The 17,722-nt window shown below is 35.1% G+C and overlaps 1 pseudogene; it reads right to left on the reverse strand.

Moving 5' to 3' along the window:
* Positions 1-16,715: 16,715 nt before the first annotated feature.
* On the reverse strand, positions 16,716-17,474 carry LOC100338488 (nucleophosmin pseudogene; annotated as a pseudogene).
* Between the last annotated feature and the right edge of the window lie 248 nt (positions 17,475-17,722).

Consider the following 17,722-nt stretch of genomic DNA (forward strand, 5'->3'; position numbering starts at 1 on the left):
ATGAATGTTTGTTTCATGCCCAAATTGTAGCAGCATGACAAAAGCAGTTCCTACCACTGCAAACAGAATCAATAGCACTCTGACAGAGAAAATAAATCATCCTTTCCTCTGACTTTTCTTAGTATTTTATTACCCAGAATTGCCAAATATCCATTCTGCAACAAATGCATAGGAAAAGGGATGAAAATACCTCATATTAATTCCATCAGTGAAATTGGTAGAGAAGTTAGTTTTTCTGAGCATAATTGTTTTAGGATAAGAAAGAAAAATGAATCATCTGTTATTATGGAAAATTAACTGTTATGATGGTAAGGAGGGCATTTTCATTTAATCAATAATAGCTAGCATATTTTATATTTATAGAATAATTTTGCTATTTTTCAGTTTTTTTGTAAATGAAAAATTCATTAACGTACCATCGATATTTTTATGTATTATTATTAAAGAAAATGTTGGCCATTATTTCATAGTAGTTATTTTAAATTTATGAGTTTCAATGCATATTTTTGTAATGATTGTCCTTACTCTGGCATAGTGGTTGCTACTGCTTTTGCATAAATTTTTGTTAGCTATTATAAACTTTTGTATCTATCTATTCACTGTATAGATGCATGGTTTTCTATATTTACACTTTTGTTAGTGTCATAAGACACTTAAATTTTTGTGCATAATAAAAATATATGACTATGTATCCATGTGTTTTACCAACTCAAAAGCAATGAATTTCTTACGTTTTGTAGTAACTATTGTTTTAACTGCTTATTCAATTTTTAAGTCTTGAAATTATTATAGTTCTTTTGACCAAGTACAACATATGGTTTATGCTAAGAATGTCTCAGGAGTGATTGAGGAAGGAAATAGCTTCATTTCTTTTTCCCAAAACAATCATATATTATGCAAATTCTATTGCAATGGTGATTGCAATGGGAAAGTCTATTTAGTCTAGATTCTATGCTATCTCCTAAACTCAAATGAAATCCATCCTGCTTGCTCTTTAGCATACATATGTCTAATTAGTAATAAAATCTGGATTCTGTCTATAATAAATAAAATGAGTTAACTGTAGGCAGGATTCTATTATCCTCCTAAATGTATAATGGTGTGTATTTCCTGAAAATACACGTACTTTTCTCCTTCTCTTATTTTGAGGACTTCTAGTATGTTGAGCAACATAGTCTTTAAAATTCCCAACTAAATATATTACTCCAATTGAAGTCATAACAATTAGCAAATTTCTACTATATCTCTCTAGAGCATTATAGAAATTGATCATAGCTGTTAAATGGTAAATAAGTCCACAATTGACTACACATTACTGCATACCACATTGCCTTTCTTGTCTAAGTCCTCTAACACAAGGTTAGAGAATATGCTACATACTGGTTTCTTAATTAGACTTGCTGAATCTAAGTAAAAATTCTAGTGTTCTTACATTTATAGCCTTTAAGAGGATTCCTCAGTAGCCTGTGAATCTCATACTCAAGACAAACATTTCTGTTTGTTTCTCCAAATGTTCAGAATATTATTAATCTACATTAAATAACCAAATAGAAGATCTCTCTCTCTCTCTCCATCTTCTCATTCTTTTTTTCTCCCCCCCACTCTGTTTCAAATAAATAAGTAAATAAATAATTAAATTTCTAAGTACAAGGGAAGTGATAAAATGTTTTTCTTTAAATTAATAAAAAATAAAAAAATTAAAAGTAGATTGTTCTCTGGTCAACATACCCAAACTCCCATGAAAGTATACCCACAACTGCTTAGAAAGAAAAACTGAAAGCGTAGATGGCAGGGACCAAAACTTTAGTTTTATGTTGGATTTTTGAGGAAGTGGTAGAATCCACTCAAGGAATATGAAATAAGAAAACTAGAAAACTGCATTAATCTATTATACGACAATTTTGAAGGGCACTGAATTTTTTTTAGGATTAAGGAAAAAATAAAGCTAGAGAATAAACCCAGGAATTGATTGGGATACAGTAATTACAGCATTCCCGAGACATTCAGAGTGTGGTGAAGATTAAGACCATAACTTAAGTCTGTGAGAACAAGAATTGTAAGTTAAAAGGGCAGCAGTGAAAGTTTCTATTGCAAATTAATATCCAAATAGAGTCTTTGAGACTCGAGATGGTGGCGTATCATGATTATACACAAGAACATTGAAACCATGAACACACTGAATCCTTTACCTCTATAGAAGGGCTCCTGCACCTTGACAAATGATAGTGGCACTACTTTTATAGCTGAAAAATGTTCAGAGTTTAAACTGAGTCCATACCTTAAAGCCAGGACAATTTGGGGATCTTAGCAACCACCATCATGGCCAAAGTCAATGTCAGTAATTTATATCAAGTCTTAGTATGACCAGAACTTGGAAACATGGGCCATTAAAATAATGCCCTAATTTTCCATTTTCTAAAAATTTTCTTTTCTTTTTGTTTTTCTGAATTGTGCCATGATTGTCTTCTGGACCTCTAATAAAGAAGCAATTAAAAATTTCTCCTGTTGGGAGCCAGCACCGTGACTCCGCCTGCGGCACCGGCATCCCATATGGGCACTGGGTTCTTGTCCCGGTTGCTCCTCTTCCAGTCCAGCTTGTCTGCAGTGGGCCGGGAGGGCAGTGGAAGATGGCCCAAGTGCTTGTAGCCCTGCACCCGCATGGGAAACCAGGAGGAAGCACCTGGCTCCTGGCTTCTTGATTGATGCAGCGCTAGCCGGAACAACCATTTGACAGGTGAACCAGCAGAAGGAAGACTTTTCTCCCTATGTCTCTCTCTCTCATTGTCTAACTCTATCTATCAAAAAAAAATAAAAACAAAAAATTTGTCCTGTAGAACTTTAATTTCTTTGGAAGCTGGAAGCTAATTATGACATAAAATAGGAATATATCTCAGAACTCCATCTTAAGCTTCATTTTTTAACATTAAAGCTTAGAGAAGTAATTCTTTAAAAAAAAGATTTACTATTTATTTGAAAATCAGAATTACACAGAGAGAAGGAGAGGCAGAGAGAGAGAGAGGTCTTGCATCCGCTAGTTCACTCCTCAGCTGGCCACAAGGGTCGGAGCTGAGTAGATCCGAAACCAGGAGCCAGGAGACGGGTGCTTCTTCCGGGTCTCCCACACGGGTACAGTGGACCAAGGACTTGGGCCATCTTCCACTGTAAAGCTTCATTTTCAAGTTATTATTCATCATTCATTCAGATTTCATCCTTGAATCCAGGAATTATCTGATCCCAGGAGGTAACTTAATAGGGATGAGCCAATAACCTGCCAATCAACTTTATTCTCACTTCAGCTATTTTCAGATACACAGTCATCAAATGAAGCATCTGTATTTTTTCTCAGAATGCTACATGCCCAAACTGACAGCTCCTCACTGAACTGCCCCTTGAAGCATCAATGGCACCAAAGAGGCTATTTCTCAGTTACCTGTAGCTATCTTCCTTCATTCCAAGAATTGTTCATCCTTTAGTTTTGTTTCAAAGCACCTATTCCTATCCTATCTGTCTCTATTGATTACTATCTGAAATCCTCACTTCAAAATAAAATCTATGAGAACTATGTTGTATGTTTATGTTCTTACTACTAAAACTCAATATCCAATCAATGAATATTTTAACAAATCTAATTATTTCATTTACTCTTCAAACAAGCAATGTTCCAAAAATTAAATATTCTTTTCAGAAAAAAAAACCTTCCTCTGCTGTCACTCAATTCAGTAAGAGTAGCAATTCTTATATTACTGGACATTGAAAAATTTATTTCAAAGTTTGGCATTGTTACTGAAGTTATACTCTGCCAACATTTACATTTTAGCTTCTTAGTTGTGTCTGTTTCCCACACTGTCATTGACTCACCTACTACTGTATAATCCACACAGTAGTTAAAGCAGTACTGGAGTCGTCCACAGTGAACTACGTTGCCCTCACTACTTGAAATCCTCCATGAGCAAAATATTCAAAGCATTCCTTACATGATATGATCGTAACTACTGCTATAATGTTAGTTTGTGACAATTAACTTCTCTCCATGAGCCTCCATTTTAAAATTTCTTCCTTGCCTTTAAAATTAATATTTTCACTCAATTCTCAAACTAAAAGTTTATATTCTCCTGTTACCAAATTTCTCTTTACTTAATCCCATTTTATCACATTTTCACATGAAAAGTCACTTCCTCTTCGCATAAAACCAAATATATGTCTAATTAAATCTCACATTTTGTTTAATATTCATTCTAGACTTCAATGAGACACAGAAATTCCTTCTTTGTTTTCTGATCCAACCTGAACATTCATTACATTATGTAGGAAATGCTCAATAGTTTCTTATAGTTGTTACTAATTAAGAGGAAATGTTAGCTGAGAGTCCTGAATTATTCCATTTTGGAACCTGAATTAATTAAATCACATTCATTTGTAGTCATTTCATAAATGTAAGCTTTATTTTTAAGGTAATATACTTACAATATCTATATTATTTAACAAAATGCATGATGGAAAATAAGTATGTAATTTATTCATGTGATTGATAGGAAATAGGGAGAACAATGAAATATAACTTCTATGAGGCTAAGACATATTTGTGAAAAATATCAAGCTTTATGAAATGTATATGCTAACTAAAGAGAGAAAGCATCAACATTTGTATATGCCTACAGAGAAAACTTTAAAACAGGTTAGGCAATAATAAAAGTATATGAAAAAATAAGGTTATAAGCAAAATTCTACTTAGATATTTATTTATTAGGACCTTTAAAGAGACTATAGAATTAAAAATCACTTTTTAAAAATACTCTAACCTAATATAAAAGTTCTTAATAATTAAATCACAACAGTTAATCCTATTTAGTAATTATGTGCTGCCTAGATAAAAATATCCAAAAATGTTTATCATAGTCCTTCACCTAGAAACCACAACTATGTCATGTTTATCAATATGTGAGTAGACATGAAAGAAATGACACCAAAAAGGCTTAGAGAGAAAAATGTGCATCTGGTAAGGTATTAATTATTGCCATAGTTCAATTTCACAACTTCAGTTTAATGAGAAATATGCTGACTCATGTATATTTTATACAGAGTTATACAAAGCAGGTTTTCCATGCCATTGTAAATCTCAAATGAAAGATTTTAAGACCTAATGATAAGAAATTGAAAAGTCTATTTATGGTGTGCTGTCATAATTTCATAACTCCTAAAGGAAATATGATAGTTTCAACAGTCATTTATTTTATTTTACCAAATTATGTTGTCTTAATCAATTGCAGTGTTAGACTTTATCAATCTGACATGCGTCGTGATTAGATGTATATGTGTTCTGTCTGAATTGTAGGAAACTAGAAGAACCTAACTGTATCTTACTGATTTGTCACATCACAGAGAAAATCTTTATCTGAAAGAGGCCCAGTGCATTTTCAGTATTTAAATATGACAATAGCAGCAAGATGCAAATAAATGTTATAAAAATTTCTAACCTTAGAATGATGCCTTAAATACAGCATTACCTCCTCTTCGAATAACACAAAAATACTTGGATCACATGAAATCAGCATATGAAAAAGTTATGTGTACCCCCATGTTTGCTGCAGCTCAATTCACAATAGCTAAGCTATGGAATCAACCCAGATGTCCGCCAACTGAAGACTGGATAAAGAAATTATGGTATAAAAGGTTTATAGGTAAAAAAAATAATCATTTCCTTAAAAATAATAGAAAGAGAAAGAGAGAGAGAGAGAGAGATTCCATATGCTAGTTCACTTCCCCAAGTAGCCATGACATCCAGGTATGGGGAAGGCCAAAATCAGGAGTCTGGAGTTTCATCCTGATCTCATACATGGGTGGCAGAGAACCAATACTTGTAGTAGGCACACTAGTAAGAAGTTGAACTGTAGATGGAACAACTGAGATTCATTGCATTTTCTATTGTTGATGAGCCTATTTTGATACACTATTATTATTGCGTTAGTTTTCACTCTTTTGTACATTTGTGTGCTTTGATAAATATAGAGGGATGAGTATTCACCATTATAAAATCATAGAGTAGTTCCCTGCCCTGAAATTTGCATGTTCCACCATTCCTCTCACACAAACCAAGTCCCCAACTCTGGGAAACCACTGATCTTTTTATCATCTCCACTTTAAAATATGTATTTAGGACTCTTTTAGAATTTTTAAAACAATTGTTTAGTTTCATTTTGTTTGAAAGACAGAAATAGAGACACAGAGAGATGATCTGATGGTTCATTCTCCAAATGCCTAGAATACGGCTGGGGTAGACTTATTCCTGTAGCCAGGAACATCTAGGTCTCCAACATGGATAGCAGGGACCGAAATACTGATCCATCATCTGTTGCCACTCAGGGTATGCACTGGCAGAATCCTGGATCAGAAGCAATGGAACTGGTACACCAATCATGCATTTGAATATGGGATAGAGACATCCTCTGTGATCATTTAAATTGATGCACCAAACACCCTTCCCCCCTTCATTTATTTTTGTGGCTTGGTAGCTCATCTGTTTATTTTTGACTGATAGTCCTTCATATGACATATCAAAATGTAACTTTAGCATCATTTACTAAAAATATTTGATAACTTTATAATTCCTAATATGTTCATATTCAGTTTTGGTGTGGACCTTAGATTCATTTGAGCAAATATCAAGGAAAGTTCTGAGTCACATGGTGATATATTTAATCTTATAAGCACCAAACTAGGTAACAAAGTGGATGTCATTTTTTTGTATTTCAACAAGCATCGAATGAGAGCCCCTTATTTAATATGCACATTTGTTTTATGTCAATATGTAGTTCACAAATGTTGTGGCAATTCAAATTTACTATAATTAAGAGAATAAAAATACTAGAAGTATTAATTAAGTATCAGTTATTACTTTCCAGTATCTTTTCCCCTTCTTATCTCATTGTAATTGCAGGATCCCAATCAGAAATTGAATCAGACCTGCATAGACATTCTTCTTGTTTTGTTTGTAGACCTAGGGAAACAATTCTTAATGCTTAACCATTATAATAGCAGTAACTTTTTATGCATGTTCTTTAATGGAGAAAGTTTGCTTATCATACATAGGCACTGAAATTTTATTTAATAAACTTCTACATCAACTAAGATGAACTATAGCATCTCATCCCAGCTACAATGGCTATTATAAAAAATACAAAACATAACAAATGCTAGTGAGCATCTGGAGAAAGGAAAATTCTTATATACCTTGGGTGAAAGAGTAAATTAATTCAACCATTACAGAAAATAGTATAGGGATTAAATAAAATCTAAAAATATATACTATATAAACCATCAATCTCACTACTGACTGTATGTCCAAAATAAACAAAACCATTATATCAAAGCGGTACTTGAATTTCCATTTACTGTAGTATAATTCATAATAAAAAAATATATGGAATGAACTAATGTATTTATCAACAGATGAATGGATAAAGAAAATGTGGTATATATACACAAAGAATATGATTCAGGCATGAAATAATGAAATTCTGCTATTTGGAGCAAAATGTTTAGAACTGGAAGATATCATAGTAAATGAAATAAGCCAGACACAAAATGACAGTGCTGCATATTCTTCTTCATATGTGGAGGCTATCAAAAACTAAATCTGATCACAGAATGTTGTTAGAGGCTGTGAAGGGTACTTGGGAAGGTGGAAGACAGGGAGGGTGGGATGCAGTAAATTCCCAGCATTACACAGTGCAATGGGGTGATGATACTTCACAATACTTTATACATAAGTTTGTGTTTATTCTTCATATCAGAAATTATTTTTATCAAAAATTTTAAGCAAATTCTGATTCAATGCACAAAAATCAACAGCCTTTGTATACACAGACAATGCCATGGCTGAGGAAGAACTTCTAAGATCAATCCCATTCACAATAGCTACAAAAAAAATCAAATACCTTGGAATAAACTTAACCAAGGACGTTCAAGATCTCTACGATGAAAATTACAAAACCTTAAAGAAAGAAATAGAAGAGGATACCAAGAAATGGAAAAATCTTCCATGCTCATGGATTGGAAGAATCAATATCATCAAAATGTCCATTCTCCCAAAAGCAATTTATAGATTCAATGCAATACCAAAGACCTTCTTCTAAGATCTGGAAAAATGCTGCTGAAATTTATATGGAGGTACAAGAGACCTAGAATAGCTAAAGCAATCTTGTACAACAAAAACAAAGCTGGCGGCATCACAATACCAGATTTCAGGACATACTACAGGGCAGTTGTAATCAAAACAGCATGGTACTGGTACAGAAACAGATGGATAGACCAATGGAACAGAATTGAAACACCAGAAATCAACCCAAACATCTACAGCCAACTTATATTTGATCAAGGATCTAAAACCAATTCCTGGAGCAAGGACAGTCTATTCAATAAATGGTGCTTGGAAAATTGGATTTCCACGTGCAGAATCATGAAGCAAGACCCGTACCTTACACCTTACACAAAAATCTACTCAACATGGATTAAAGACCTAAATCTACGACCTGACACCATCAAGTTATTAGAGAACATTGGAGAAACCCTTCAAGATATTGGCACAGGCAAAGAATTTCTGGAAAAGACCCGGGAGGCACAGGCAGTCAAAGCCAAAATCAACTATTGGGATTGCATCAAATTGAGAAGTTTCTGTACTGCAAAAGAAACAGTCAGGAGAGTGAAGAGACAACCGACAGAATGGGAAAAAATATTTGCAAACTCTGCAACAGATAAAGGGTGAATAACCAGAATCTACAAAGAGATCAAGAAACTCCACAACAACAAAACAAACAACCCACTTAAGAGATGGGCCAAGGACCTCAATAGACATTTTTCAAAAGAGGAAATCCAAATGGACAACAGACACATGAAAAAATGTTAAAGGTCACTAGCAATCAGGGAAATGCAAATCAAAACCACAATGAGGTTTCACCTCACCCCGGTTAGAATGTCTCACATACAGAAATCTACCAACAACAGATGCTGGCGAGGATGTGCAGAAAAGGGGACACTAACCCACTGTTGGTGGGAATGCAAACTGGTCAAGCCACAATGGAAGTCAGTCTGGAGATTCCTCAGAAACCTGAATATAAACCTACCGTTCCACCCAGCCATCCCACTCCTTGGAATTTACCCAAAGGAATTTAAATTGGCAAACAAAAAAACTGTCTGCACCCTAATGTTTATTGCAGCACAATTCACAATAGCCAAGACCTGAAACCAACCTAAATGCTCATCAACGGTAGACGGGATAAAGAAATTATGGGATATGTACTCTTTAGAATACTATACCGCAGTAAGAAAGAACGAAATCCAGTCATTTGCAACAAAATGGAGGAATCTGGAACACATCATGCTGAGTGAAATAAGCCAGTCCCAAAGGGACAAATACCATATGTTCTCCCTGATCGGTGACAACTGACTGAACACCAAAAAGGAAACCTGTTGAAGTGAAATCGACACTATGAGAAACGGTGACTTGATCAGCATAGCCCTGACTGTTAATGAACAACTTAATACATTATCCCTCTTAGTAGTTTTTTTTTGTCTGTTCTACTTAATATGACTGGTTTAATTCTGTAATTAATACACAGTTATTCTTAAGTGTTGAAATTTAACTGAAATGTGATCCCTGTTGAACATAAGAGTGGGAATAAGAGAGGGAAGAGATGTGTAATTTGGGACATGCTCAAGCTGACTTGCCCCAAATGGTAGAGTTAGAAACATACCAGGGGACTCCAATTTAATCCCATCAAGGTGGCAGGTACCAATGCCATCTCACTAGTCCAAGTGATCAATGTCAGTTCACAATTGATCATAATGAAAGGACTAAGAGTCAAAGGGAGCACATAAACAAGCCTAGTACCTGCTAACACTAACCGATAGAATAAATAAAGGGGAGAGTGATTCAACATGGGAAGCGAGATACTCAGCAGACTCATAGAATGGCGGATGTCCTAAGCAGCACTCTGGCCTCAGAATCAGCCCTAAAGGCATTCGGATCTGGCTGAAAAGCCCATGAGAGTATTTCAGGCATGGAAAGCCAAGACACTCTGGCAAAAAAAAAAAAAAAAAAAAAAAAAAAAAAAAAAAAAAAAAAAAAAAACAAAACCACGAAACCTAAATCAAAGATCTCTGTGAGTGAGATCCCAGTGGAAAGAACAGGTCTCCAAAGAAGGAGGTACATTTCTCTGAAGGGAGGAGAGAACCTCCACTTTGACTATGACCTTGTCTAAACAAGATAAGAGTCGGAGAACTCAAGGGGCCTCCATAGCCTTGGAAACTCATGACTGGTGCATAGGGAGATTACTGATGCCATAAACAGGAGTGTTAATTTGTAAAGTCAACAACAGGAGTCACTGTGCACTTACTCCTCATGTAGGATCTCTGTCCTTAATGTGCTGTACATTGAGACTTAATGCTATAATGAGTACTCAAACAGTATATTTCACTTTGTGTTTCTATGGGGGTGCAAACTGTTGAAATCTTTACTTAATGTATACTAAACTGATCTTCTGTAAAAAAAAAAAAAAAAAAAAAAAAAAGAAGAAGAAATTATCAATTCCCAACTTGACTCTCACTGGGATTAAACGTGACAATAGGTTTGATCTGATTTCATCATCATTTAAAAAATCATCTATTATTTTTCACTTTATGTTTCTATGGGGGTGCAAACTGTTGAAATCTTTACTTAATGTATGCCAAACTGATCTTCTGTATATAAAGAGAATCAAAAATGAATCCTCATGTGAATGGAAGGGGAGAGGGAGTGGGAAAGGGGAGGGTTGCGGGTGGGAGGGACGTTATGGGGGTAAAGCCATTGTAATCCATAAGCCGTACTTTGGAAATTTATATTCGTTAAATAAAAGTTAAGAAAAAAAATTCTGAATTCTCAAATCAAGTCCTTTGTCATTTTGACAGTTGATTTACATATTGAAGGATCCAATTCTCGTATATTTTACAATGAATTATTGTGTTAAGGTCTTTGAGGTATGTTGTTTTGCAATTGTCTTCCCTTGAAATCACTTTGCCATTTTTATAATTACATTTATCCTTATATCATAGTATCTTGAAAAGTGTTCACTTCACTTATATTTTATGTAGGATTGGTCTCATTGCTTCTAGAAAATTTTGAAAAACTCACCAATAAGCACTCAAAGTATTTTCATTGCTTCTTTTTTTAAAGATTTTTATTTATTTATTTGAAAGATAGTGTTAAAGACAGTGAGAGAGAGAGACACAGAGAAAGGTCTTCCTTCCGCTGGTTCACTTCCCAAATGGCTGCAAGGGCTGAAGCTACACTGATCCAAAGCCAGGAGCCAGGTGCTTCTCCTGGTCTTCCATGCAGGTGCAGGTCTCAAGCTCTTGGGCCAACTGCTACTGCTTTCCCTGGCCACAGCAGAGAGCTGGACTGGAAGAAGAGCAACCAGGACTAGAACTGGTGCCCCTATGGGATGCTGGCACCACAGGCAAAGATTAACGTAGTGTGCCACAGCACCAGCCCCTGCTTCTATTTTTTTATTTAATAGTTTTCCAATATACAGTGAATTTTTCTGTAGTTTTTCTGAATAGGACTGACCTTAGAGAATAATTCTCACCTGTGGCATTATTTGTGTATACAAAAGCTATTGACTTTGTGGGAGGCAGAATCCGTCTCTTGCAGAAGGCGAAGCCCGCCTCCCATAATATGGCGCTGATAAGGAGTAACCAGTTTTACACAGCTGATTCATCTTGACTACTAGAATCCGCAGGAGCCGATTCATCCTCTCAGTAGAAGAGAACGGCATGCTCGACACGTGGACAAGCGGAGCACGGATTGGTGGAGAGGACTATATAGGAGGAGAGAGACAGCATGGTGGTGTGGGTTGGCTGGAGACTGCGTTGGAGAGTTCGCGGGGAAGTTCGTTGCTTCGTTCTTTCTCATTTCTCTCTACTCATTCTTGCTTTGGGAGTTCGCTGTTTGCTCATTCTTACTTTACTATAGAAAAGACTTGTAAAAAAAGGGAACAACAAGCGTCCGGCCCGGCGCGGCTCCTCCGCACGCGGAGGAGCAGCAGACTTTAGCGTCTTACTTTTATATCCTCCCACCTTACCAAACTCTTTTGTGTTCCAATAATCTCTTACTAGAGTCGTTTGGTTCCCCTGCATAAAGAATCATGCCATCTCTCAGTAGGGATAGTCTGGCTTCCTCCTTTCTGATTTGTACCCTTTGATTTCATTTCTTGTCTAATGGCTCTGGCTAAAACTTCTGGGACTATATTGAATAACCACGGAGAAAGTGAGCATCCTTGTCTGTTTCCAAATTTTAGTAGAAATGCTTCCAATGTTTCCCTATTCAATAAGATGCTGGCTGTGTGTTTGTCATAAATTGCCCAATTTGCTTAAGGGTTTCATCATGAAAGGATGTTGTACTGATTCAAAAGTTTTCTCTGCAACCATTAAGAAAATCATGATTTTTATTCTTCAGTTTGTTATTGTGATGTAACATATTTATTGATTCACAAATGCTGAATCATCCCTGCATATCAGGTATAAATCCCACTTGATCTGGGTGAATGATCTTTGTGATGTGTTGTTGGATTCAATTAGCTAGTATTTTGTTGAGGATTTTTTCATCTATGTTCATCATGGATAGTACTCTATAATTCTCTTTCTCTGTTGTATCTTTTTCTTGTTTAGAAATTAAGGTGATTCTGGCCCATAGAAAGAGTTTGGGAGGATTCTCTCTTTTTCATTGTTTTTAATGAAATGTTGGAATTAGTTTTTTATTTAAATGTCTGGTAGAATTCAGTAGTGAAGTCATCCGGTCCTGGGCTTTTCCTTCTTTTTGCGGGGAGGGGTCCTTATTATTTATTCAATCTCTGTGTTATTGGTCTGTTTAGGTTTTCTATGTCTTCGTGGCTCAAATTTGGTAAATTATATGTGTCCAGGAATCCATCTATTTCTTCTAGATTTTCCAATTTGTTGGCATTTATAGTTGTTCTAATGATTCTTTTTATTTCTGTGGTATCCTTTTGCATCTCTGATTTTATTAATTTGGGTCCTCTCTCTCTCTTTTTTTTGGTTAGTTGGGCCAATGATGAGTCAATTTTTTTTTTATTTTTTCATAAAACTAGCTCTTTATTTCACTGATTTTTCATTTCCATTTTCTTTATTTTCTAATTTTAATTATTTCTTTCCTCTTAATAATCTTGATTTTGGCTTGATGTTATCTTCCTTGGTTGTTAAATTGTATTGACAGCTCATTTGCTTGGTGCTTTTACAATTTCTTGACATAAGACCATTTGCTATATACTTCCCATTTAACATTGTTTTAGCTGTATCCCATAAGTTTTGATATGTTATATTGTCATCTTTATTCATTTCCATTTTTTCTTTCATTTTTGAAACTTCTCTTGCACTTACTCAAGGTTAAGAATAAGTATTATTAGTATCACAGTGAGATATCTTACTTAACCACAAAGTACAGTTGACAGATTCTCTTTTAGGAAAAGAACAACAGAAAAATTGTCATGGAGAGTCATTTTTAATTTAGTTATTCAAGATGCTTTGGAATCATTCTCCTTAATGTTAGATTACTTATGTACATAACTCATGTTTTGTTCTAATACATTAATAATTCAAATATTATAATATTTTTCATTATCTGCAATTAAGTGCCATTTGATCAGTCAGTGCCACAATTAAAACAGAGAAATCCGGAAAACACTGAGCTGGCATGGGTTAATTAGCCAGGATGCGATAAGAGGTTTAACTTCAGTGGAATTCATTTTTACAAAAGTTGATCCAAGGTTTAAAAACAAATAACATTGAGAGTGATCAGTTTTCTTAGATTTCTACTTTTTCAATGCATTAAGAATAAAAATTTTGCATGCCTGAAATACTCTCATGAGCTTTTCAGCCAGATCCGAATGCCTTTAGGGCTGATTCTGAGGCCAGAGTGCTATTTAGGACATCTGCCATTCTATGAGTCTGCTGAGTATCTCACTTCCCATGTTGGATCACTCTCCCCTTTATTTACTCCATCAGTTAGCGTTAGCAGGTACTAGACTTGTCTATGTGCTCCCTTTGACTCCCAGTCCCTTCACCATGACCAACTGTGAACTGAAACTGATCACCTGGAACAGTGAGATGGCATTGGTACATGCCACCTTGATGGGATTGAATTGGAATCCCCTGGTATGCTTCCAACTCCACCACTTGGGGCAAGTCAGCCTGAGCATGTCCCAAATTATACATCTCTTCCCTCTCCCATTCCCACCACCATGTTCAACAGGCATTCGGAGCTGGCTGAAAAGCTCATGAGAGTATTTCAGGCATGGAAAGCCAAGACACTCTGGCAAAAGATCTCTGCAAGTGAGATCCCAGTGGAAAGAACAGGTCATCAAAGAAGGAGGTACCTTTCTCTGAAGGGAGGAGAGAACCTCCACTTTGACTATGACCTTGTCTAAACAAGATAAGAGTCGGAGAACTCAGAGGGCTTCCATAGCCTTGGAAACTCATGACTGGTGCATAGGGAGATTACTGATGCCATAGACAGGAGTGTCAATTGGTAAAGTCAACAACAGGAGTCACTGTGCACTTACTCCTCATGTAGGATCTCTATCCTTAATGTGCTGTACATTGAGATTTAATGCTATAATGAGTACTCAAACAATATATTTCACTTTGTGTTTCTATGGGGCTGCAAACTGTTGAAATCCTTACTTAATGCATACTAAACTGATCCTCTGTAAAAAAAAAAAAAAAAAAAAAAAAAGAAATTATCAACTCCCAACTTGACTCTCACTGGGATTAAACATGACAATAGGTCTGATCTGATTTCATCATCATTTAAAAAAATCATCTATTATTTTTCACTTTATGTTTCTGTGTGGGAGCAAACTGTTGAAATCCATACTTAATGTATACTAAGCTGATCTTCTGTATATTAAGATAATCGAAAATGAATCTTGATGTGAATGGAAGGGGAGAGGGAGTGGGAAAGGGGAGGGTTGTGGGTGGGAGGGACGGTATGGGGGGGAAGCCATTGTAATCCATAAGTCGTACTTTGGAAATTTATATGCATTAAATAAAAGTTTAAAAAAAAGAATAAAAATTTTGAGTAATATTTTAATTAACTTGGTTTAATTATATTTCCAAATAACTTCCAGATTTATCAGCATATCCATAAAATCATAGGACAAGCTACAAATGGAAAGCTAATGATTGTCTCATTACACTGACTAGGCTTTGTATATTTGATCATGAACTGTCTGAAAATTTGTCTTTTCATCTTCTCTGTTTCCTCCTGAGATAATTAAATAACTGAAAGTATGTACATACTTTACCATAGTGAATAAAGAGTATTATTTTTGAAATGAAAAGAAGTGTATTTTTGTATTGTTTTGAAAGTGTAGCTTTTCTTTATGACACTATTCTATTTTAAAACTATATTGTGTGATGGCTCAATACTCCCACAATAAGACCCAATGTCATAATTCTTTGCCAAGCAGTCAAGTCCAGTAACCTGTTTAAGAGTATAGATTGAGCCTTTAAGTTCATTTTAGTCCCAGAAAGGTATCCCTGATGTGGCCTGTGATTAAATGTGCCCACTGACAAGTTCTCACCTCTGATGAAGCAAAGAGAGAGCAGGGTTCCCAAGAGATATTAGAGGGTAAAAGTCCTCTGTTCTTCTTGACAGTATTAGCAGTCCCACAAGAAAGGTGAAAGTTCATCTTCCTCTAAAAATGAGTTCACAAAAAAGAGTATTGGTGGAAAATGTGTTAAAGAGTTTATCACTGTCGTGTACTATCCTTTAGAAAAATAGATTTCTCTACCCACTACCTTTGAGCATGATCCTTTCAGAAATATGAAATTTACAGAACACTGTAACATAATTAAGACAAGATCTATTCATAAAGCCCTTGTTTCAAAACATTAAACTTATTTTAAATTAAGTTGCAAGTGAGAGGAATTTGAAAATCTACAGCTGATCTCTTGATGATATTCTTCATTTAAACCCAAATCCCTTAAAAATATTATATAAATGCACATAAATGGTACAATAGACAAAACACAACTATTTTATAGAATAGGTTATCTCAAAGTATTCCTTGATTGATTGCAGTTTCATATTCTACAGTAACAATGTACATTATATTATTTTCATTTATATGTTTAAATAAGGTGGTTTGCTATCTAAATATATTTTAAGGAAAATATCTAAAATATGTTAAAACATTGTTCAGAATTAACATCTGATAAAGTCATAGAAATAGAAATAAATTAAAAATCATAGACAAACATATTGACAGATAAGTAATAATTTAATATTTATTTAAATCATATTAAGCCAAATTATAAGAAATATTGTTTTTCTTTATTAAAATCTGTTCTTTCATGTGTACATTTTTGTGTCCCCACCATTTCCATGTCTGACTGCCACTATTACTGTTTCCTATCATAATATTCCATACATAAAACCAAACAAAAGGTGGCATTTCATCTTTACAAACTAAACATGCTTTTTGGACAACATATTTTTGGCAATGGAACCTGACACTGTAAGGAACATTCTCACTCTGCATTATAGAAAGGACAACACAACATCAATTGTTACAGAAATGAAATAAGAAGAAAATTTTAACAAATTGTTCAAGCTAATTTCTTAAAGAGACTTTATCCACTGCCAAAGATCTTAAACAGCTTCTTGGTCAGCTGATGAATTTTACTTCCACTTTTGGAGGAGAAACACCTTTTTATCTATACTTGCTTGCATTTTTGATTTGATGTCTACTGCAGAACTTTGTCCTTTTGGTGTTTTAGGATTTTTTTCCTGTATTTTCAAGGACTTTTGACCTTTTGATTTTGGTATTTGATTTTGGTATTGTGTCTTTTCCATTCGAGTTTGACTTCTGTGCATTTTTCACTGGTCTATCTCATATAGATTTCTTCACTGGATCTTTTTCTTCAGTTTCCTCATCATCGAGATCGTCATCAACTGCATCATCTTCATCAGCAGCAAGCTTTACTTTTTTTCCGTGGCACTTTGCTGCCCCTCCAGGGACAAATTGCTTTCCAGATCACTTAATAGTTTCATACCCTCCCCCCTTCATTCTCTGACTGCATCATCCTCTACAGCTAAGGGCTGCCCATTAACACGTACAGACCCTGAACAATATTTCAATCTGAAGACCACAGATGGCATTATTTTAGGACCCTCAATGGAAATCTTCAGCTGAACATTTTCATGGTTGTCAGTGTGACTTTAATTTTACTGCCTTCATAATTCATTGCCTCTACTTCAACAACGTGCAAATCATCCTCTGCACTAGCTCCAAAACTTACTGTTCTTAAACAAAACAGGTGCTCATTTTATCATTGCCCACTTTAAAGAGATAATCTATATTGGCCTTTAGTTCACAACTGAAAAGAGAGACCTGGGGCCTCATGGGGCTCATGTCCATGTTCATGGGACTGTGAGACAAGTTTAGGTGGGAAATGAGATCAATGGAGATAAGACGCCCACTGCTACAAAGAAAAAATGTGCATCAAGAAATATTATTATGCTTTATTTACTTTACACTACTTAAGGCTCCCATATTTGTTGTTGTAACTACTTGAATCAATTTTTCTTTTAAAAAAATAATTCAAAGTCAGCGTTACAGAGAGGGAGAGAAAGGGTGGGGTCTTCTGTCTACTGGTTCACTCCCCAAATGGC

This window comes from Oryctolagus cuniculus, chromosome 9 (assembly GCF_051225735.1).
Source record: "Oryctolagus cuniculus isolate XC-2025 breed Fujian yellow rabbit chromosome 9, ASM5122573v1, whole genome shotgun sequence".
In the NCBI taxonomy this organism is placed as follows: Eukaryota; Metazoa; Chordata; class Mammalia; order Lagomorpha; family Leporidae; genus Oryctolagus; species Oryctolagus cuniculus.